Genomic DNA, 24,711 nt, shown 5'->3' with positions numbered 1-24,711 from the left:
CCTCAATTTTCTCGAGCCATTCTTCCTTTCCCGGAGTTAGTTGTGATTTCCAATGTTTTGCAAAAATGATCCTTGCAGCTGTATTGATATATGTGAATAATTTGTCGTCGTTTATGTTAAATTGTGTTTCTGAGTCTGTCAGGTTTAGTAGATAATATTCTGGTTTCATTGGAAATTTTTTCCCCAATATTTTCTGAGATTCTGTATGTATCATTTTCCAAAATTTGCCCGCTTCTGGACATGTCCACCAAGCATGGTAATACGATCCTATATGGTCTTTGCATTTCCAGCAGGAGTTTTGAGTTCCCTTATACATTTTTCCTAGCTTTTGGGGTGTAATATACCACCTATGGAAGGATTTCAACCAGTTCTCCTTTAAGTCCCACGCATAAGTATATTTTATTTTCTTCTTCCATAACGTTTCCCACTCTGCCATCGTTATTGCATGTCCTATATTTTGTGCCCATTTCACCATACATCCTTTAACTTCTTCTGCTGCATTTGTCCATTCTAGTAGTTTATCATAGATTTTGGTTATTTCTTTCTTATCTGATTGGAGGATCTTATCCCAAAATTTCTCGTTGGAACAAAAGCCCACTTTGTTGTCTATCACAAATTTTTCCTTAATTTGAGCGTATTGTAACCACGTTAGGTTTCTGTATCTTCTTTTTAGTTCTTCTAAGGATCTAATTTGGAATTCATTATTTTTCTTAATTAAAATGTCTTTATATGTAGGCCATTGTGACCAACCTAATAATTTCCTATTATTCTCTTCCAGTGGGGAGACCCATAGTGGGGTTTTATCGTACATATATTTTTTATATTTTTCCCAAACTTTAATCAATGATGAGCGTATAAAATGATTTCCAAAGATTTTTTCTATATGTTTTTTATCGTACCATATGTACGCATGCCACCCCCTTCTCAAATCAAAGCACTCTATGTTTAGTATATTCTCCTTTTTGAGATTACACCAATCTTTGATCCACGTCAAAGCACAAGCATCTGCATACAGCTTTAAATTCGGCAAGCCAAATCCGCCTCGGTCTTTTTTCTCCGTCTCTTGGCCTTCCAGATGTTAAAGTATCACAACTCACATCAGTTGTTATGTCTCATGATGAGGAAGACAGGACTTGTACTCCAGCATCTAGAGGGCAGCCTAAGATGACAAGGTGAAACCATAGATAATAGTGAACCCAAATGAAATGGACTTCTGGACCAAGAATACCATAGACACATGCTAGGGAACCTAGAAAATGCCATATTGTGTTGGAATTGGATAAGTGAAATTTATTTATTTATTTATTTATTTACAGCATTTATATTCCGCCCTTCTCACCCCGAAGGGGACTCAGGGTGGATCACATTACACATATAGGCAAACATTCAATGCCTTTTAACATAGAACAAAGACAAACAAACATAGGCTCCGAGGGGCCTCGAACTCATGACCTCCTGGTCAGAGTGATTCATTGCAGTTAATTGCAGCTGGCTTGCTCTTCCGCCTGCACCACAGCCCGGGCCCAAACATTATGTGCCCTGGTGGCGCAGCGTGTTAAAGCGCTGAGCTGCTGAACTTGCGTACCAAAAGATCACAGGTTCGAATCCAGGGAGCAGAGTGAGCTCCAACTCTTAGCCCCAGCTTCTGCCAACTTAGCAGTTTGAAAACATGCAAACGTGAGTAGATCAATAGGTACCGCTTTGGCGGGAAGGTAATGACGCTCCATGCAGTCATGCCAGCCACATGGCCTTGGAGGTGTCTACAGACAACGCCGGCTCTTCAGCTTAGAAATGGAGATGAGCACCAACCCCCAGAGTCGGACACAACTGAATTTAACATCGGGGGAAACCTTTACCTTTATTATGCTAGGAAACCTAGAAAATGCTATATTTTGTTGACATTGGATAAGTGAAGCATTAAAGTATAGGGATGGTTTCTTATTTGGAAAACCGGCTTTATGCTCCTAATATCAGGGAATGAATTGCAGGCAATCTGGAGCTCTTGCAATGCCCTTGCAATGTTTTTGAGCTCTTGTTCAGCTCCCAGTGCCTGAGGCTTCAAACTGCCCAGCAATAGGAAGCTTTTATACTGGCAAGGGCTGGCACAAAACGAATGGCTGTCTTGGACAAGAGCTGAATGCAAATCCCTTTCAGTCTGGATAGCTTTGTTGCCGGCCTTTATGTCTCAACCTGAATTCCCTGTCACAAAAATGGTGCTTGGGTGAAAGAACGGCTCTTGTAGTCATTCAGGATGTAGATCGAGCTGCTACTCCACTGAGTGCCTAAAAGCATGTTTTGAAATCTGCCAAGAAATCTGGTTTGGAAAACAGACCATTGCTAGCAACATCTATTCCAGGCCTGGCATTTCAGACAAGCTCTGCTTTCTCTGAAACCCGTCAAAAATTCCAATTCTGGCAACCTCATCCCCTTGGTCCCCAATCTGAAAAACATCTCAAGGCAATTGAAATTGAAATTTGCACAGATTGATTTGATGTGCATGATTAAATCCGGGAATTGGGTTTACCCCAAATGCCATAAAGTATGTATTTTTAATCGAAAATCCTGGATAGCATATCTTTAAAGAATAGTATGAAAGCACTCTTTTGGGGAGTAAATTTTGGATGTGGCATACAATAGATAGATCAATAGATTGATCCATAGTTTATTCTTGTGTATTAAACCCAAGTCTGACTTCTGTAAGGACCCAGCTTTTTTAAAGGCATCTATATAATACAACATTTTGCATTATTGGGTGTGTTTCTATAATTTTATGGGTGTGTTGTGGTAGATTAAGTGTTTGTCTATGAGTTTGGAGATGAGAGTTTGAATCCCTGCTCAGCCACTGATGATCCAAAGCAAGTCACATTCCCCTCTCAACAAATTTTGCCAAGGAAACCCTGCCTTAGCCTCTGTAAGTTGGAAATGACTTGAAAGCATACAAAGCTAATAAAATATTCTACATTTTGTGGTTAGAACAGAGACAGCAGAATGCCAATGGCACAAGAGTGCCCCCTTGTGTTTTTCTTCTTGAAATGCCACTCTACCTCATTTTTGTTCTTTTCTTTATTCCTCTATCAGTATGAGGCTTTTGTTGTGCTATTGTCCTTCCTTATTCCTATACTTTTCAGAGTCTGGAAGGATGCGTATGCAGAACAACCCAGGGAGCAGTTTTACCAGCAAGAAAGAAACCAGCCTCTAAAAAACAAAGACATACATTAAAACTTTGCACTTGCTTTTCTTATTCAGGAAACTACACAATTATAGTCCTATGATTCCACTTTAGGAGCCATGATAACATATCATAGAGTTGGAAGAGACCTCGTGGGCCATCCAGGCCAACCCCCTGCCAAGAAGCAGGAAAATCCCATTCAATCCAGCCTCTGCTTAAAAGCCCCCAAAGAAGGAGCCTCCACCACAGTCTGGGGCAGAGAGTTCCACTGCTGAACAGCTCTCACAGTTAGAAAGTTTTTCCTAATGTTCAGGTGGAATCTCCTTTACTGTAGTTTAAAGCCATTGTTCTGCGTCCTAGTCCCCAGGGCAGAAGAAAACAAGCTTTCTCTCTCCTCCCTATGACTTCCCCTCACATCTTGATACATGCCCTCATCATGACTCCTCACAGCCTTCTCTTCTGCAGGCTAAACATGCCCAACTCTTTAAGCCACTCTTCATAAGGGTCGTTCTCCAGACTCTTGATCATTTGAGTCGCCCTCTGGACACATTCCAGCTTGTCAACATCTCCCTTCAATTGCGGTGCCCAGAATTGGACACAGTATTCCAGGTGTGGTCTGACCAAGACATGACTTCCCTGGATCTAGACACTATACTCCCTTTTGATGCAGCCCAAAATCTCATTGGCTTTTTTAAGCTGCCATATCACATTATTGGCTCATGTTTAACTTGTTCCCCACAAGGACTCCAAGATCTTTTTCACACGTACTGCTATTGAGCCAGGCGTCCCCTTTCTGTATCTTTGTATATCATTTTTTCTGCCCAAGTGGAGTATCTTTCATTTGTTCCTATTGAACTTAATTTTGTTAGTTTTCTCCAATCTTCTCTCTAATCTGTTAAAATTGTTGTGAATTCTGCTCCTTTCTTCTGGAGTATTAGCTATCCTAGGCATCCTCAGCTTGAGTCCCCGTTGGGGAGATGGAGGCGGCATATAAAAATAAAATTATTATTATTATTATTTGAAACACAACAAGATGAGTCCACAGCATACACTCTGCTGGCTGTTGTATTGGATCACACGTTGGACACTTCCCAAGTGTCTAGGACTGTGATGTATCAGGGAATAATGCGTGCAGATCCCAGTAAGGTGGCCTTCTGCAGCTGGCAGGTGGTAATTTTGTCAGTGCCGATAGTGTTTAAGTGCAGGCCAAGGTGTTTGGGCACTGCACCCAGTGTGCCGATCACCACTGGGACCACCTTGACTGGCTTGTGCCAGAGTCTTTGTAATTCAATCTTTGAATACTCATATTATTATATAAAAGTATGACACAGCAAAGAAGATACTGGATTTCGTTTCACAACGAAGACTTCCCAAGTGTCTAGGACTGTGTGATGTATTTTCGGATGATGCGTGCAGATCCCAGCAGGGTGGCCTTTTGCAGTTGGCAGATCGTAATTTTGTCAATGTCTATTGTTTCCAAATGCTGGCTGAGATCTTTTGGCACGGCACCCATTGTGCCCATCACCACCGGGACCACCTGTACTGGTTTCTGCCAGAGTCTTTGAAGTTCAATCTCGAGGTCCTGATAGCAGCTGAGTTTTTCCTGTTGTTTTTCGTCAATGCGACTGTCACCTGGGATGGCGACATCAATGATCCAAACCTTTTTCTTTCCCACAACTGTGATGTCTGGTGTGTTGTGTTCCAGAACCTTGTCAGTCTGGATTTGGAAGTCCCACAGTATCTAATAATTATTATCATCATCATCATCATCATCCTGGGATATGCATTTTAAGCAGGGATGAAGGAAATTCACTTCCAGAGAGTTCTAGTGCCTCTACAAACTCCAAACTCCAGAATTCTATAATGCCATGATGCTTGAGCTATAACTGTGTAGTGTGAAATGGGAGAAGTGCGGACATAGCTTGGATCTCAGTTGGAAGGGGATTCTACAGCATGAGAACCATTACACAAAATGCTGCTTTTGGGGCTTCACACAGATCTCAAGCTGCTTGGAGTGTCTTTGGTGTAATATTTCTGTGGGGCTTTGAAAACGAGATCTTCCAAACCTAATTGCATACTCAGTATTAGAGCAATGGGAGAGCAAAAATGTTTGAAAGAGGAAGCCTAAGGCAGCAGGTGCTTGCTGCGTGTTGATGTTTTGGTGTGCTGGCATTGATCTCAACCTTTGATCCCTACTCACATCCAACCTTTCAGGAGGAACTCAGGCACATTACTAAGGGTGTAATCCAGTTGTTAGTGCCAGTTAAAATAGGCCCACTAAACCAGTGGCACTCACCTGAATGTTGACTTCCCAAATTCTTGCTAATTCAATGAGCCTAATCCAGTTTCAGAGACAATGTGGCAAGGGTTCAATTCCCCTTTCAGCCATGATGAATAGGAGTCTACGCATGGAGATTTTGAAGCAAGAATGGACCAGGTGCATCCAGTCAAGTGTTCATGGTCTGCAGTTTCTCACAGCCCTAGTCACAAAGCTAATAGTGAGGGCTGATGGGAGTTGCAGTCCTGCCATAGGTTGCCCACTTCTGGGATAAGCTATTTTTTTAAATTTGTTTAGGTATTTTAATTACCGTATATACTCGAATATAAGCCGAGGCACCTAATTTTACCACAAAAAAACTGGGAAAACATTAACTCCAGTATAAGCCAAGAGTGGTAAATTTCAGAAATAAAAATAGATACCAATAAAATTACATTAATTGAGGCATCAGTAGGTTAAATGTTTTTGAGTATTTACATAAAGCTCAAATTTAAGGTAAGACTGTCCAACTGTGGTTAAATCATTATTCTCATCTTCTTCAATGTAAATGTGCTTAATGTATCCTTTTAATAATAATAAAATACCCTGTTTCCCCTAAAATAAGACATCCCCAAAAAATAAGACCTAGTAGAGGTTTTGCTGAATTGCTAAATATAAGGCCTCCCCTGAAAGTAAGACCTAGCAAAGTTTTTGTTTGGAAGCATGCCCGGCGCCCACCAAACAAAACACCATAGCATGCAGGATTGGTAAATGTACATACCAGTTGTATATGGAAATAATGGTAGTAACAAGAAATTCTTGACAGAAGTCACAGTTTGTCTGGTTTGGTTATGTTGGTTTGTGATGACAACTACTGTACAGTATAGAATAAATGTTCATTTTTTGTTCAACAATAAATGTGAATTCTTCTTCATGGAAAAATAAGACATCCCCTGAAAATAAGACCTAGCACATCTTTGGGAGTAAAAAATAATATAAGACACTGTCTTATTTTCGGGAAAACACGGTAATACATGTAATAACAATAATAAATACAGGAAAATAATACATGTAATAATAAATAGAGTAAAATAATAAATGTAATAATAATAATAATAATGTAAAATAAATGTAATAGTAGCAACAATAATAGAGAAAAATAATAAATGTAATAATACCAATAATAATAGAGAAAAATAATAAATTTACCATATATTTTTGAGTATAAGCTGACCCAAATATAAGCCAACCAGGACCCTCACCCGAGTATAAGCCGAGGGCGGCTTTTTCAGTCTTATAAAAAGGGCTGAAAAACTAGGCTTATACTTGAGTATATACAGTACCTTATTTTTATCACACCTTTATCCTTATGTAGGGACTCAGGGTGGCAAACAATAAATATAAAACAATATGACATTGAAGTTATTGCATAGATTTATCATAGAATAATAGACTTAGAAGAGACCACATGGGCCATGCAGGAAAAATACAATCAAAATACCCCTGACTGAGACCCCATCTACACTGCCATATAAAATCCAGATTATCTGCTTTGAACTGGATTATATGGCAGTGTAGATTCACATAATCCAATTCAAAACAGAAAACGTGGATTATGTGCTTTGCTCATCTGGACTATATGGCAGCATAGAAGGGGCCTCAGTTCAAAGCAGATAATGTGGATTATGTGCGTTGTTAATCTGGATTATATAGCTAGCAGGCATTGCCTAGTGGCCTAGTGGTTGTGGGAGCTGTCCTTTGCTTTGTAAACGTCTAGTATCCAGCAGTGCATTGGAACTTTACTTCCTAGTAAACATATGTTTGTCCGTGTATGCCTTCGAGCCATTTCTGAATTATGGCAACTCTAAGGTGAAGCTATCACAGTATTATCTTGGCATGTCTTGTTCAAGAGGGTTAAACATTGATTTCCTATGTGACTTGCCCAGTGTCACTCAATGGAATTTCATGGCCAAGCAGGGATTTGCACCCTCATCTCAGAGTCTTAGTCCTCCTTTGAAACCACTCCATAATGAGAGTGCATATAGGGTTGTGTTAATTAGAAAACTAAATCTTAAGCTTGTATCCTGAAAGGTTGGTTTATGTTAAATGCAAATGAGAAAAGGACAGCTTCTATTCCAGGTATTTAGACTCCCACTCCTAAAAACTCCAAAACATCTGGAACACCAAAGTATGGAGTAGCTTTATATGTCAAAAACAGTTACGTTGCAGAAGAAATGCAAGACTGTAATCCGGGAAACCAGCTTGAAAGCATCTGGATAAGAATCAAGGGAACCGGGACTCAAAAAGATCTTGTCGTGGGTGTCTACTACAGACCTCCGAGTCAGGATGAAGGACTTGATGAAGCCTTCTGTCAACAGCTGACCAAACAGGCACAAAGAAGAGATATAGTAGTCATGGGCGATTTTAATTATCCCGATATGTGCTGGAAAACAAACTCAGCCAAGAGTACAAAGTCCAACAAATTCCTCACTTGCCTTGCAGATAATTTTATGGTCCAGAAGGTAGAAGAGGCAACAAGGGGATCAGCAACTCTTGATCTAATCTTAACAAATGTGGAAGACCTGATCAATACAGTTGAAGTGGTTGGATCCTTAGGGGCAAGTGACCATGTGCTCCTGCAGTTTGCAATACAAAGGAATGCTGAAACTAAGATAAGTCAAACACGCATTCTGGACTTTAAGAGAGCTGACTTCCAAAAAATGAAGGAATTACTGAGCGGCATTCCATGGACGCCGATATTAAAAAACAAGGGAGTTAAGGATGGATGGGAGTTTTTCAAAAGTGAAATACTCAAGGCGCAAATGCAAACAGTGCCAACAAAGAAGAAAAATAAGACAAGTGCAAAGAAGCCAGAATGGATGTCCAAAGAACTTCTAACTGAGCTAAAGCTCAAAAGTGACATGCACAAGAAGTGGAAAAGGGGAGAAATCACCAAAGAAGAATTCAAACGTATAGCCAACACCTGTAGGGAAAAGGTTCGCAAGGCTAAAGCGCAAAATGAGCTCAGGCTTGCCAGGGACATAAAAAACAACAAAAAAGGCTTTTTTGCTTACGTTGGTAGAAAAAGGAAGAAAAAGGAGGCGATAGGGCCATTGCAAGGAGAAGATGGGGTGATGGCGACAGGGGACAGGGAAAAGGCAGAACTACTTAATGCCTTCTTTGCCTCGGTCTTCTCAGAAAAAGAAAGCCATCTTCAACCTCAGCAACACGGAATGGATGAAGGATTGGGGGAAATCCAACCCCAAATAGGGAAACAAGTTGTCCAGGAACACTTGGCCTCTCTAAACGAATTCAAGTCCCCAGGGCCAGATCAGCTACATCCAAGAGTACTGAAGGAACTAGCGGAAGTTATTTCAGAACCACTGGCAATTATCTTCGAGAGTTCTTGGAGAACGGGAGAAGTCCCAGCAGATTGGAGGAGGGCGAATGTGGTCCCTATCTTCAAGAAGGGAAAAAAGAACGACCCAAACAATTACCGTCCGGTCAGCCTCACATCGATACCAGGCAAGATTCTGGAAAAGATCATTAAGGAAGTGGTCTGCGAACACTTAGAAACAAATGCGGTCATTGCTAATAGTCAACACGGATTTACCAAAAACAAGTCATGCCAGACTAATCTGATCTCTTTTTTCGATAGAGTTACGAGTTGGGTCGATACAGGGAATGCTGTGGTTGTAGCGTATCTGGATTTCAGTAAGGCCTTCGACAAAGTCCCCCACGACCTTCTGGCAAACAAACTAGTAAAATGTGGGCTAGACAAAACTACGGTTAGGTGGATCTGTAATTGGCTAAGCAAACGAACCCAAAGGATGCTCACCAATGCGTCGTCTTCATCATGGAAAGAAGTGACAAGTGGAGTGCCGCAGGGCTCCGTCCTGGGCCCGGTTCTGTTCAACATCTTTATTAACGACTTAGACGAAGGGTTAGAAGGCACGATCATCAAGTTTGCAGACGACACAAAACTGGGAGGGATAGCTAACACTCCAGAAGACAGGAGCAGAATTCAAAACGATCTTGACAGACTAGAGAGATGGGCCAAAACTAACAAAATGAAGTTCAACAGGGACAAATGCAAGATACTTCACTTCGGCAGAAAAAATGGAAATCAAAGATACAGAATGGGGGACGCCTGGCTTGACAGCAGTGTGTGCGAAAAAGACCTTGGAGTCCTTGTGGACAACAAGTTAAACATGAGCCAACGATGTGATGCGGCTGCTAAAAAAGCCAATGGGATTCTGGCCTGCATCAATAGGGGAATAGCGTCTAGATCCAGGGAAGTCATGCTCCCCCTCTATTCTGCCTTGGTCAGACCACACCTGGAATACTGCGTCCAATTTTGGGCACCACAGTTGAAGGGAGATGTTGACAAGCTGGAAAGCGTCCAGAGGAGGGCGACTAAAATGATTAAGGGTCTGGAGAACAAGCCCTATGAGGAGCGGCTTAAAGAGCTGGGCATGTTTAGCCTGCAGAAGAGAAGGCTGAGAGGAGACATGATAGCCATGTACAAATATGTGAAGGGAAGTCATAGGGAAGAGGGAGCAAGCTTGTTTTCTGCTGCCCTGCAGACTAGGACACGGAACAATGGCTTCAAACTACAGGAAAGGAGATTCCACCTGAACATCAGGAAGAACTTCCTCACTGTGAGGGCTGTTCGACAGTGGAACTCTCTCCCCCAGACTGTGGTGGAGGCTTCTTCTTTGGAGGCTTTTAAGCAGAGGCTGGATGGCCATCTGTCGGGGGTGCTTTGAATGCGATTTCCTGCTTCTTAGCAGGGGGTTGGACTGGATGGCCCATGTGGTCTCTTCCAACTCTACTATTCTATGATTCTATGGGAATTATCGTTCTAGACCACAGTCAAATTGCTAATAGGCACCCCCAGTTTCCATCCTAGTGTTGGAAGAGTGCTACTGAGAATAATGGCTGTAACCATGAGATGTTTATAGACTTGAGTTGAGACAAAAGAAGCCCTCTCGTTCAACACATAAAACTCAATCAAACCTTGGGCTTAGTAAGTGGCTTCAAACACCAGTTGAAAAAGGCCAGTTCCATGGAGCTCCCTCTTCCTCGCTGAGGCATTTAGTCTCTTGTGTACCCAATAAGTATTTATTTATCATGCCAGAAGCTAATTGAGAATTGCTTCTGGTGTGAGAGAATCAGCCGTCTACAAAGACGTTGCCCAGAGGATGCCCAGATGTGTTACTATCCTGTGGGGAGGCTTCTTCCATGTCCCCTACCCAATGAGTAGACACCCCCTTATGAGTTTGTTGCATTTTGTACCTCCACAGTATGCATTTCAAGCAACTCACTATGTTTATTCCTCTTTTCTTTCATTTCTCCCACCATCTCCAGAGTTTTTCTTCCCTACGGTGCCGGTATCTCCAGCTCTTCTCATAACCTGTCCATGGTCAGAACGCATTATAAGCCAGACCACCTGACCCCTGTTGTGTGGTTTTGCCAGTTGCCATAAACCCGTAGATCCGAACTTGCGGTACAACTGATTCACACAAGCTCGAGTCTGTGGGTATGTGTCGACCTCGGCCAAGGCGTCTGGACCCACTGCTGCAACAGACCTTCTTTCCGGATTTGGGGTTTAGGCAGTCTTCCCCTTAAAAGAGTACGACAGCTGTTGTTTCCAAGGGAAGGAATTAGTCTTTTCACCTCCAGCTCCTCATTCTTCTCAAGAAGTCCTTCAGTAGCCAATGTAGAGTATTGTAGTCAATACACATTTGTAGAGAACTTCCACTTATATATTTTAAAAATTACAGCATGATTCTAGTCCTTGTACCTGTATAATTCAGCTTGAAATACAAAACTTGCTGAAATTTCTGAAGCCATTCCAATTCTTTGGGGCAGGCCATTCATGTCCTATTTAGTTTCAAGTTCTGAACTAACAACTGAAAAGTAACAGCAATTACATTCTATAGCAGCAGTAACAAAATAATATGATGAAATACAGAAGCTGTGTGTTCTTACAATCTTGGTTGGAATTGAGCAAGTTACAAAATTGGGTGGCAGACTTCTCCTCAGCACTAGTAGGCATAATAGTCCTGCCAGGACCCTTCCACTCAGCCATATAATCCAGAAAATCCCACTGCTTTGAAATCGATTATCTGAGTCCACACTGCCATATATTCCACTTCAAAGCAGAAAACGTGGGATTTTATTCAGCTGTGTGGAAGGGGTCATAGTCATCCTCAAGTCTTCCCCCAACAATTGGTAGGATTGAGCATTCACTGGGGCTTATCTGCATGCATGCATGAGCTACGATCATTTTGTCAAGTTGTCAAGCCATTCTTCTAAAACAGTGGTTCCCAACCTGTGGTCCGTGGACCACCAGTGGTCTGCAAGAACTAAAACATGGTCCACGGCCTCACCTTTACTACTACGGATAATAACACAGCCCAACCAACCTAAAAAAAGTTTTTCTTTGTGTCTTTGTTTTTAAGTCTGGGGTTATTTAGGATGCTGGCTCAGAAACTGCATTGGATAGACCACATCAGCTCTGGATTTTTAAAATATGGTTTTCTGTGGGCAAGCAGATGGCAACAACTGGATGGCATATGTTCTGAGCTAATGTGGTCTATCCAATGCAATTTTCTGAACCCCAAACAACCAAACCAAATCTAAAGTTGACCAAAAAATTGATTCATAACCCTTTTGGTACTAATATTGGAGAGTGGTTCCTGGTCAAAATGGTCCCTGGTAAAAAAAAAAAAAAGTTGGGAACCACTGTTATAAGCCAGAGAATTTGCAAATGTTACCTGGGAATAGCAGCCTTTGGCCTGGAAGCCTTTATCTCTGATTTTTGAGGCCAGATATTATGATAAGGGGAAGCATTTTGGACTCTGTTCAGTCTGCAAAAATAGGACTAGGAGGGATCCCTCTTGTTCAAAGGCCCATGAAAACGTGAAGCCAGGACTTTCTTCTCTTGCCCATAGCGTAGAAGAAGGCTGACCCCTCAGAGAGGAAATGTCCTTCCTTGTCTTTCTTTAGACAGCAGATTAGAGGGAGCAAACATGCCTGTCTCTTACAGCTGAATTGCCTCTTGCAGATGAAAATCAGTCTTCCGTGGAACCGGTGTCTTCCTGCTTGGACCTTGTTACATTTCCAGATGAAATTTCCTCTTCTTCCTCCTCCTCCTCCTCCTTCTCCAGATCTCCGGCGTGCCTCGAGTTGAGGTAGTAGGTTGTATGGTTTAGAATAACACCATCAGGAGATAACTGTACAGCCTCCTAGCTTTCCCCGGGGCAACGCCACAGTATGAGAGAGAGAGAGACAAGAGAGAGACAAGTTGGTCCGCTTGGCTGTGAGGTGCCAGCCGCCAGAAGGGTGAGTAGCAATGAAATTTCCTACTGCTAGAAAACAGCTTGGCTTAACCTCAGAAATTCCCCTCATGTGATAATGCACCAGAAGGCAAGCCCATGTATGGGGCTGTTTGTATGTTATCAGTTCGGTGTGAGCATGAAAGAGAGGGGGGCCGAGGCATTGGCTACAGATTTCAGCTGTTTGCCATTCCCTTTATTTTGCTCGAAAGTGTAGGCAATGCCTCAGGCTGGAGAGAGACAGTAATGTAAAATGACATTAAAATCACTCAAGAAAGGCTTCACTTCCCATAGTGTGCACACATTTGTTTAGGATTGTCTCTTAAATGTGGGTGAAACTTCAGGAGAGAGTGCTTCTGGAACAAGGCTATATCACCTTTGCCCATTTAATGTTGGTGTTGAAGAACATGGTTTCACTGAGCAGAAAATTACATAGCAATTTGAAGTCCTGATGGTCATCACACAACACACAGAGCACTGATATGCCATAAAGGTTTTCTTTCATGTGCTGTTGTGAGAGTTTGTGGTCTGGCTGCCTCAGTTTAAGCTAGCTTAGAACTGCATTAAATGCTCAGTGCAGATGGTGCCCAAGATGCCAAAAACCCTGCGTTGTGCAATGTAGGCATTTAATTAAGGTCAAAATATGTGGATCATGTAATATTTTATTGTGGACAATTTGTACATAGTACAAAGAAGGCGCACAGCCAGGTGAATTAAATCTGCACTTTTTCTTATTTGGTATTCAGGAAGAGCATGAACTTGTTAATATTACTTCCTGATTGTCAACTTTGCATGTTCTGAATTTTATTACTGTTTCGAGAAATTGTCAGCACTACTTTGGTCCTGCTTTCCCCTTTCAGTACACAGTTACTGCGGATTTGCTGTGGGTTATCCAGGCTGTATGGTCATGTTCCAGAAGCATTTTCTCCTGATGTTTCGCCCACATTTATGGCAGGCATCCTCAGAGGTTATCAGGCATATTGGAAACTAGGCAAATAGGATGTATATATCTGTGGAAGGTCCAGGGTAGGAGAAAGAACTCTTGTCTGTTGGAGGCAAGTGTGAATGTTGCAATAAATCACCTTGATTAGCATTGAAAAGCTAATTGTAGCTTCAAAGCATGGCTGCTTCCTGCCTAAGGGAAACCTTTGTTGGGAGGTGTTAGCTGGGTGTAATTGTTTCATGTCTGGAATTCCCCTGTTTTCAGAGTGTTGTTCTTTATTTACCATCCTGAGTTTAGAGTATTTTAATACTGGTAGCCAGATTTTGTTCATTTTCATAGACATTTGGGGGAATTCCCAACAAAGGATTCCCCCAGGCAGGAATCAGCCAGCTCTTGAAGCTGCAAGGATTTTCAATGCTAATCAAGTTGATTAATTGCAACAGTCACACTTGCCTCCAACAGACAGGAGTTCTTTCTCTCACCTTAGACCTTCACAGATATATAAACCTCCCTTGCTTAGTTTCCAATATACTTCACAACCTTTCTGTTGAAATCGCCCACAGATGTGGGAAAAACATCAGTAGAGAATGCTTCTGGAACAATGCCATATAGTCCGGAAAACTCACAGCAACCCAGTGATTCCGGCCATGAAAGCCTTTGACAACACAAGTTATTGTACGGTTTTGGGATGATACTAGGTGAAAAAATATCCTGCAAATCTGTTTGATTAGAGGAGAAAACATAATGATTGTATACGCCACTCCTGGCAATCCTGCTTTCAAACACTGTTCTATTTTCCGTGAAGGAAACTCCCACACTTTTCATCTTCTCAAGTATCAGAAGCCAGAGCCTAAATCAGAATTTCAGTAGCCAAAAAATCCACCGGTAGAAGATGTGATTCTGTTTTTTGATGGAAAATTGTAGCTCTGCAAAATAAATTATGTAAAAACAGTGTGCAAACTTGTGTAAAGTTTGCAGAATTCAACTTTAAAACGTTGTAGAGATAGATAATATAAGCTACGTATAGTCCTAGACAGATTTTCCTGGATTGTCTTCTGATTTCCTCCCTCCTCTCAATTGTATCTCCCCCCCCCCTCCTCTTTCATCTTCACACACATGTAATTTGGTGTTAGCAACAGTTTTAAAACCTGTGTATTATGCATGATATGTAAAATCCAGGAATTGGTTGCTGCTGGATACACTTGTCCTAGGTAACTGACCTAGAAAAAAAAAAGATGAAAATCACAGAAAATCATGGCAAAGACGTGAATAAAGGATCATATTGGGTGAAATTACTATGGGCACAAGAAAAAAACAGAGGAAAGCGTCAAGGTCCCAGAGAAATTATTACATTTTTTATTTTGACCACCCTTCAAAGAACTTACGATGAGTTAGAATCAGAATAATAGAATCATTAGTTGGAAGAGACCTCATGGGCCATCCAGTCCAATCTCCTGCTAAGAAGCAGGAAAATTGCATTCAAAGCATCCCTGACAGATGGCCATCCAGCCTCTGCTTAAAAGCCTCCAATGGAGAGGTCTCCACTACACTCCGGGGCAGAGAGTTCCACTGCTGAACAGCTCTCAGAGTGAGGAAGTTCTTCCTAATATTCAGGCTGTCCCCTCATGCCCCATTCTATTTTATCATTGCAGCGAAGTAGCTTAAGATGTGAATTGGCAAGTGGTCCTAGGTTATTCTCTTAGTGTCATGACAAAACAAGAATTTGAACACTCTTTGTAATTGACCCAACCTGGGACTCTCCTGATGTACTCCAGCAATGCCATTCCAGTAAAGAGATGGAAGGCGTTCCAGAAACCATTGAGTCCAATCTCCTCTTTGGCTGCTTCATGCAAAGACTTCAGTTAAAGCAACTCCAACTGGAAGCGTCCCCATCCCCTTTAGATATTTAGATATTTAACGCTTTAGATATTTAAGAGTGCAGACATGTCCGGCTCCTTCGACATTTCATGATGGGTATGAGAAAAATTTTGTTCTCCATACCAATCTTGGCCCTTAAGACTAGACATGGTTGTCCTCCATGCCCATCTTGGCTATTTAGAGTAGTTCAGTTCCTCTGAAGTTCTAGTTAAATTCCTTTGGGGAGTGTCTGGTTCAGGAAAGCCTTCCCAAATAGTCCACATCCTATGCGGGGTGCTCAAAAGCTTTTTGGTGCAAGAGATATGCTTCAAACAGAATCCTCAAGTGAAGATGCTCCTCAAGTGAAGTAGAGGGTTTGCCATGGGGTATTGTGAAGATCTGTTAATGTATTTACTTGTTGCATCTATTCCATGAAAAAGAAGGCAGTTTCACATATCAGTGGTGCTTGTTGATCATGTTGTTCTGTGCATAGGAATCCCAAATATGCCATTCTCTTAATGAACTTTTAACAGCTTGTTGTCTCCACACAATTTGGGACATGGGAATGCCATTGTTCACAAGAGCTGGATTTTGGTTGTGTTTTCTTTAGAGTGAAAGAATTGAGAAATTTGGATCCATGGTAGGGACTCTGAGTATGGAATTTGATTATATGTGGGCTTATTTCAGGTGAATTATTCTGGAATAAAAGACTGGAATCCTCGGAAGTGATATTTCCATCTCTGTTCATGGTGCCTGCCAAGATGATGTGTGTTTGCACAATTGTGAGCATGCAGAGGTGCTGGAATATGTGGACTGAGCTGGGCTTTGTAACCTTTACAAACGGTGCACATGGTACGGAGAGGCTCTTTGTCTCTCTGTGTGAATCGTCCTTGTTTGTGTTGTGAGCGGCCGTCTGGTGTGGTGAGGAGGCTACATTATGGGATGTAGTCTTTGTTAACAATGCAAAGCTCTTCTGAAGGGAAAATGTGCTTGGCTTAGGTAGCACTGATTTTTGGGGGATGAGGCATAGAGATGACTTTTTTGGGAAGCTCTCTGAATGAGAAGGGCCAGGTGGCTTTGTTTAGGTATGGCTCACCTGGTCACTCCAAAACTGAGCATATCCCCAAATTTATTTTCGAGTGTTACCTTTTGTGTTGCTTTGTGTGTTGTATAACAAAGTCTGTATTTCAGACAAACCATATAGGAACATAGGAAAGAGGGCTTTGCTGAACCAGACTAAGGTTCAGTTAAGTTCAACCTTCAGGTGCTTCTGGAAGGTGAGAATCCAGACAGAAAGAGATTGGTTGGTGTTCCCTATTTGTTCTTACTAGTTGGTACTTTGAGATATACTGGCCCTGAAAATGGAAGTTCTATTCAACTAGTTCAGCTAGTTTGGACCGACAATTCACTCATCTGTGGATTTGTCTCAACCTTTTTTCAAGCCACTCCTGATAACATCCCATCTCCCACGATTTTTCTGTCCCGGACAATGGGGCAAAAGTACTATGCTATGTATTTGCAGTCCCTTCATGTTGCATGTGATATTGCACATGGAACGCTGTTGTGCTCTCTCAGGATGTGATCATGTATGATGGTTGTGTGCTGTTGACCTGTGGTGGACCATGCAGCATTATATGTCTGGCTGTGATCCCATGTAGATTGGCGTGGCATGACGGTGTGTGCCAGGACCCTTTTTATCTGTATTATCCGTGTGGCGTTTGGCACCCAATGTTGCGCAGCATTGTCCTGGGTTTGTCATGCTGCATGCCCTTGCCGGCTGGCCGCGAAGACTGTGGGCAAAGCCACACCTGCCTAACTCACCTGCTGCTCATTGTCTCGGTTTGCTGCCATTTGAATTTTTCCCAGCCAGCTCCCTCCCTCCTCTCCTCCGCCGCTCCCTCTTCTCCCCTCCTTCTCTCTCTCTCTCCGCCCTCCCTGCCGTCTGGATCCAGGCAAGTCTGATAAAGTTCCATTCCAGACAACAGCCGCATTGCGTTGCTACAGCATAGACAGCGGCCCAGGGAGAGAGAGAGAGAGAGGGAGAGGGAGAGAGAAATGTACAGCCAGAGCAAAGCGCTGATGGGGAGATGGGGGAGAGCAAGCAAGAGAGCATCCATCCCTGAGCCAGAGCCAATGCCTAGGATGGAGGACAGCAGCCGAGGAGCCTGGATGGCAAACGAAGACCAGAACAGGTTACCCTTTCCTGTGCCTGTGGGAGCTCTCAAACCCCAGAGCGATTGGGATGGAGGGTGGGAATGGGCAGGGGAATTGGGAGGACCAGGATGGAGACCGAGGGAAGGTATGGGGTGGGTGGGGGGAGTGGAAAGAAACAGGTGATGGAGACCAAGGGGAGGGGAAAGGGCTGGCAGATCAGCACGAAGGAGAGAGAAGGAAGTGGCGGCTTAGCAGCCTTGGGGAGGGTGGGGTAGAGATGGAGGTGGCAAGCAAGGAATGGGATATTATGGACCTCCAGGTGCAGGAAGTCTTAAGCACAGATCCTGTTGCCTAGTTCTTATAAAGGTGAGAGCTGTCGCAAATCTGAGCCTTTGGGGGTCATGGAAGTAGGACAATGACCAAGCATGGCACGTTTGATGGAGCAGGGGAAATATATCTGGATTGAAGATGGCCATCTTCACCTCTTTCTCATCAGAGAGGTGATAAGGGGATAGCTGTGACATGCTGCCTCTCCCCATCCTATTCCTGGGAGCAAGGGCATAGAGAGGAGCCCTCTTTCAATAGGGTTCAACAGTTGCCACTTGGAGCAGCTCCACCTAGGATTTGGGTTTCTTTCTGAAGGACCTGCTCCAAGGATTTTAAGCCAGGGCTTTCTCCATCACCTACTTCCTCACGTAACCATGGATTCTCAAGCCCATTTCTCAGGACTCCTTGCCTTTCTCCCAAAAGGAGACCAACATCCCCCTTTTGTGCAATCATCAAAAGGATTTTGCACCCACAAAGATGCAACCCACCCCGGGGACCACACCCACCCCAGGGATTCCCATCCCCACACGCTCTTCAGGCACAAAGCTTGGCCGTTTTCTTCCCCTTTAAAATATGCAGATAGACACACAAAACATTGTGGGAAGATTCCTCCAGGATTGGACAAGGATGGAGAGTCCTGTGTGGGAGGGAACTGTGTATCTGCTGGAAACCGAAAGACTGGGGAGATGGTTCCTTCAGCATTTGTGATGGATTGTGTGCAAGATGATGTTTGATGTGGCAACTTGTAAGCCGTGCAATATATTTATATGGTAAGTTATGTATGTAAAGGGGGTGGGTGTATCATGCCACATGTGTGTGCCATAGACCTATCCATTGTTGCACCCGTAGACAGTGTGTGGAGAAGATGCTTTGGAAGAGGAGCACTGTTGGGTAGAGGGGCGTGCGCATGGAGAGGGTATTGTTTGTGAAGAGGGTGGTGTGGTGCGTAGGTAGTGGAGAGTGGCTTTTGTTTGGTGTAAGTGCCAAGGTGAAGGCGTGAAAGGGATAACTGAAGAGCAAAACAGGCAGCACTTGTGCATGTTATGTAGCAAAACCAGGGCTGTTGGGGGAGGAAGTGGAAGGGGGTGTTGCTGTTTGTGTGCCTATGCTGTGATTGTGCACATTTGTAACTGTTCCCTTGGACAGAATACCCGTCTAAGCAACTGTGCGGTCTGGACAATTTTACTATTCCTGGATATTTGTGTGTATCAGTAGCATGTTTGAGAGGTGTTTGCATCCAACATAACCTGACATTGATGAAAGTTGTGCGTGCAAGAAACAGGAGCAAATTATGTGTTGTATGGGAAAAGATAAATATATAGATGGAGGCCCTAGTGTTAACTGAAAATGGTTGCAAGCATGATGACAATAGGGGTGTGTGCATGTCTGTGTGTGTTACATGTCCTTTGTAGTCTGCTAGGTTGTTAGGTGTCCTTTTTGGGAACTCACATATATATAGTTGCATGTATCATGTGTGTGATATTCCGGAACTATTCTTTGTGCAGTTTTCAGTTCAGCTCATCAATGTGTCCCTCGAGTGACAATGAGAAGAGATGCCTCCTTTCAGCCAGGTAAGTGACAAAGGGGAAATATGGGGGGACACCTCTTTTTTGTGTGTGTTTAGGAGGTCAGTGACATGGCGCAACACCCTTTCCCATACAGTGCTTACCAGTTTCAGTCCTGAGTCTCTGTGGGTCTCCATTTCTGTGGCTCTGCTCCCTATATCCTTCTTGCTATCCTGAGGACCATTTCACACAATGCCACCATCCGGATGGCCAATACCCTTCGCCACCTTGGCCTTATGGGGACATTTTGGGCATTTGTCACACCAACAGATGTGGCCACTTTCTCGCGCCATCTCCAAACAATCCCAGCTTGCCACAGCTCTTGGCAAACCAGTCAGACAGACAGACACAAACAGGGACCTGCCAAAGAAACGGATCAGCTGTCGCTAGTGCCATGGCAGGGAGGGTTTGGCCCCGAGAGAGTCCGCGGTTCTGAATGAGGAACGCAGTCTATACCTTGGACTAATTTTTGGCAAAGATCTCACACACCAGGAACAGGTATAACCATCACCATATTCAACCGTCTTAGGACAACCCACTCCCTTGGTTTGAAGCTGACCCAAAGACGGGACTTCCCAGAGGATCCAGCCCTGAAATTTGATTTTCCATTCGCAGCCGCAAGGTGACGGACGCCATTTCTGTGTCCTCTCTGTTATATGCTGGAAGATTCCAGAAATGTAGGCCCATGTCTTTCCTTGCACACAGAGAAGTCTCTCTGAAATCGCTAAGCCTTGCAGTATAGGGATGCCATAAACACATGGCATCTCTATACTGCAAGGCTTAGCGATTAGTTAAGGCTAAGATTGCTCTCCAGTAAGTAGGCTTTTGCAAAAAAAAAAAAAATGTATTTCTAATATGTATATTAAGACATCCCAGCAGCATCTCCAAGCTGTGCTAAAAACTGACCCACTTTCCACAAACTTCTCATTCGACATCTATCAGAAGGGAGATCAGGCCAAAGTGTTTCTCTGAATGGAAAGTTCCCAATGAAAGCTGCCTTTTAATGGCACCCACAGCCTTCTTACAACAGTTCTTTTCATTGGGAATTGTTGCCTGGCTTCCTTTTATGTCAGTTTCATAATACTTTACTTTTTCTTACTTTGCATTCATGTCTCTTCATCAGCTTCTTCTAAACATCTTTTTACAATTCTGTTTCTGGAGGTTTTGCGGTTCTCAGACCAAACGTCACCCAAAACTATCCCGACTTTACGCTATCCATTTGCAAGATGGCCTTTTTAAAATTCTTTCCACAATTGCATTCTCCTTAAGTTTGACCCTTTTGGTTGTCTTTAGGCAAAGAAACTGTGGCAGAGGAAGGAAGACCATCCTGCACCAAAGGTAAGGTGAATTCAAGAAAGTTAAAACTCAGCCAAAGAGCATCAAAGCCGAGAAACCAAAACGGAAGAAAGAATTCTGGGGTTGTATTGGAAAGCTTGAGGAGACTACTGCTACTACCGGTAGTAAATAGCAAATGACAAATCACCCTTTGTGTTTCTGCTCAGCAAGCACTGCCTTTTGCATCATGGTTCCTTCATAGGATGAGCTCATCTTTGGAGGCAGAGATCTTAGCAGTTGCAAAGGGCGATGGATGTAAGGTGGCTGGTTGGAAAGAAGGTAGTTGCCCTGATTTAAGCGGCATTTTGGGAATGGATTGTTGTGCGCATTTTTGGACAGGCGGTATTTTCGCAAGGATTAAGAAAGTGTTGGATTAGCTGATATTACAGAGAGGATGGTTTCTACATCCAGGGTGAAAATAGGGAGGCTTAACCATGAAACACAAAGAGATACCAAGCTTTAAGATCCCTTGGACCTTGCATTCTCTAACTCATAATTATTTTCTCTCCCTAATCTCAAGTATTTAGGTTTGGTTTTTGACATTTAGTAATCTCAAATGGAAGCACTCTGAATATCTTCAAGAGCCTCCATTTACATTCTATTTCACAGCTACATGCAGATGTCACAATAAGTAATAAAGAACCAACTTTAGGAGGAATAGGGCTGTCAAATATCTCAACAGATCTCTCAATAGAGGGATCTGCATTAAAGTGGTAGATCCCTCTATTGAGGGATTATGATCTAGAATTAGATCAAGGTTAGGTTGAAAAGCAAGAGTGTGTTTTTGTGTTGTCAAAGGCTTTCATGGCCGGAATCACTGGGTTGCTGTGAGTTTTCCGGGCTGTATGGCTATGTTCTTCCTAAAAAGTATAATATAACCAAAAACACACTGGGTTGCTGTGTGTTTTCTGGGATGTATGGCCATGTTCCAGAAGCATTCTCTCCTGACGTTTCACCCACATCTATGGCAGGCATGTGGACAATTTCAACAGAAAGGAGGAAACCCTGAAAATGAACAAAACCTGGCTACTGTACTCTAAAATCTGTACAGTAAATAAAGAACAACACTCTGAAAACAGGGGAACTCCAGACAGGAAACAACCAAGGCCAGTTAACACCTTCCAACAAAGGATTCCCCCAGACAGGAATTAGCCAGGCCTTAAAGCTGCAAATCTTTGCAATGCTAATCAAGGTGATTAATTGCACATTTGCCTCCAACAGACAAGAATTCTTTCTCCCACCCTGGACCTTCCACAGATATATAAACCGCCCTTGTCTAGTTTCCAATATACCTCACAACCTCAGAGGATGCCTTCCATAGATGTGGGCGAAACGTCAGGAGAGAATGCTTCTGGAACATGGCCATACAGCTCAGAAAACTCACAGCAACCCAGCGTGGTTTTGGTTATGTTATACTTTTTAGAAAGAACTAACAGAAAGATGGAGAAATGTCTCCGCTGAACCTTAGGTTTCATGTTTCAGAGCTCCGCTTTTGCAAAAGAAGGAAGGCTTTATTAAGTATAATTAGTATATGATATTAAGGGTCCTTGGGGAAATGGGGGTGAAATCTGAAAAGCATGCTTGCATCTCCAAAACGTTTTTTGATTGCAACTTTCAGGCTCCCTTGACAGCATGGCACACTTGGAATTGTAATCCAAAACGTAAATGTTTCAAAGCTCACCTCTAAAGAAAGTTTCAAGCTAGACATTTAGTAGCTGTTTTTATTTATCCCTGCCTTGTTAATCTTCTACTTTCTTGTCTCTTATGCCATCTTTGTTAGGTTTTTTCCAGGTTGGAGGAATCATTGTTTTTTTTCTGTATCCCTCCCTTTCTACCCAGACTTTATTGTCCTGTTTCCACTTTCATGCTTCTTGTTTCCTTACTTTCGGGCATCTTCTCTGTCCCTGAGACCCTTAACCTGTGAGGAAGCCCAGAGGTCACAGGTGAGGTTCTTGGGAACTGAGCGGAGAGCCACCCCACGGACCCCACGGAGCAACCGAATCACAAACACACCTATTTAGTACCCTACATTGCATTTTATATGTTTCTTGTTCAGCCATGATCTTGCGGAGTAAAGGAAAGAGAGAGGCCATATCTAAAACTTGAGTACCAACTCAACAGAGTGTCTCCTCTTGTACCGTATCTAGCTGCATCTTTTGAATTTCTATCAAAATAAGTGAGCCCCATTTCAGTTCTGCTTGCTCTTTATTCTAATATTTCATTAATATTCAAATAACATTTGGGGAGTAGAAGAGAACTAGAAGGAAATAGGCACACATTCTATCTCTGTTTCGAACTATTTGCCTTTGCAAAGAGCCTTGGGAAACAGGGTTCTTTGAAAACACTAAGGACTCCTTTTCCAAAGATCCCTAGATATTTCCTTCTCCCTCGAAGCTAAATTTTGGAATCCCTCAAGGGAAAGATTCCATATTTGTACTAGTGTGGCAATGGGAGTCATAATGTGAGGATCCCCATTGCCACAAACCCAAGGGAATCCAAAAATGCAGGCATGTGGATGGATCTGCTTTGAATCATAGAATAGTAGAGTTGGAAGAGACCTTATGGGCCATCCAGTCCAACCCCCTGCCAAGAAGCAGGAAATCACATTCAAAGCACCCCCGACAGATGGCCATCCAGCCTTTGCTTAAAAGCCTCCAAAGAAGGAGCCTCCACCACAGCCCGGGGGAGAGAGTTCCACTGTCTAACAGCCCTCACAGTGAGGAAGTTCTTCCCGATGTTCAGGTGGAATCTCCTTTCCTGTAGTTTGAAGCCATTGTTCCGCGTCCTAGTCTCCAGGGCAGCAGAAAACAAGCTGGCTCCCTCCTCCCTATGACTTTCCCTCACATATTTATACATGGTTATCATGTCTCCTCTCAGCCTTCTCTTCTGCAGGCTAAACATGCCCAGTTCTTTAAGCCGCTTCTCATAGGGTTTGTTCTCCAGACCCTTGATCATTTTAGTTGCCCTCCTCCTTGAGTTTCTGTTCAGATGGAAAAGTGGCATATGAATAAATAAATACAATAAAGTAATCCCTGCCAACAAACCAATTCTAGCCTTCTTCACTTCCACCAGCAACAGGCATGTGAAGTTAATGGGACTCATTTTGAAGTCAAGATACCCTAAATATCTTGCATCACAATAGAGATAGTTCTCAACAGTCAATTTCCCTCCCTCCAGGCAGTATAAAGATTGTATTATCAAAGGCTTTTGTGGCCATGGCCAGAATCACTGGATTGCTGTGAGTTTTCTGGACTGTATGGCCATGTTCCAAAAGCATTCTATCCTGGCGTTTTGTCCACATTCTCAGAGGCTGCAAGGTATCATAGATGTGGGCGAAATGTCAGGAGAGAATGCTTCTGGAATATGGCCATACAATCCAGAAACCTCACAGCAACCCAGTATGAAGATTGTGTTGTCGAAGGCTTTCATGTCTGGAATCACTGGTTTGCTGTGAGTTTTCCAGGCTGTATGGCCATGTTTCAGAAGCATTTCTCTCCTGACATTTTGCCTGATGCCTGCCATAGATGTGGTCAAAACTTCAGGAGAGAATGCTTCTGGAATATAGCCATACAGCCCGGAAAATTCACAGCCACCCAGTAGAAAGATTGTAGTCAAATTCTGTAGGAACAAGGAAGCCTGAGGCTAACCAGAAAAGTCCCTGATACTGAATTAAAACAGTTGCTCATCCTAACTAGAATAGACCTGTTGAATCAATCCTTTTGCAGTGTTTTTAAAACAATTTGAAGCAACTCATTTATTTA

General features: G+C 43.0%; 1 protein-coding gene and 3 non-coding genes across 5 annotated transcripts in view; all 4 read left to right on the top strand.

The window, feature by feature from the left end:
* Positions 1 to 1,601: 1,601 nt before the first annotated feature.
* The window catches only part of spaca6 (sperm acrosome associated 6), a 64,373-nt gene continuing 41,263 nt past the window's right edge, over positions 1,602 to 24,711 (top strand). Inside the window, exons 1-2 of one of the 2 annotated variants that reach the window (XR_010000817.1) lie at positions 1,602 to 19,621; positions 20,909 to 23,993. The gene's annotated coding sequence lies outside the window, so the exon portion shown is untranslated. Of the gene's footprint in view, positions 23,994 to 24,711 lie in introns of those variants that run through there. The other variant, XR_010000816.1, reaches the window with a different exon arrangement.
* mir99b (microRNA mir-99b) lies at positions 10,908 to 10,977 on the top strand. Its single transcript, NR_129994.1, has one exon. It is a non-coding gene; the product is annotated as a microRNA mir-99b (primary transcript).
* mirlet7c-2 (microRNA let-7c-2) lies at positions 12,606 to 12,704 on the top strand. The gene has a single exon (NR_129815.1). It is a non-coding gene; the product is annotated as a microRNA let-7c-2 (primary transcript).
* mir125a (microRNA mir-125a) lies at positions 22,838 to 22,927 on the top strand. The gene has a single exon (NR_129835.1). It is a non-coding gene; the product is annotated as a microRNA mir-125a (primary transcript).

The sequence above is a fragment of the Anolis carolinensis genome, unplaced genomic scaffold (assembly GCF_035594765.1).
Source record: "Anolis carolinensis isolate JA03-04 unplaced genomic scaffold, rAnoCar3.1.pri scaffold_10, whole genome shotgun sequence".
NCBI classification, from domain to species: domain Eukaryota; kingdom Metazoa; phylum Chordata; class Lepidosauria; order Squamata; family Dactyloidae; genus Anolis; species Anolis carolinensis.
This window is presented reverse-complemented; position numbering and strand designations above follow the sequence as displayed.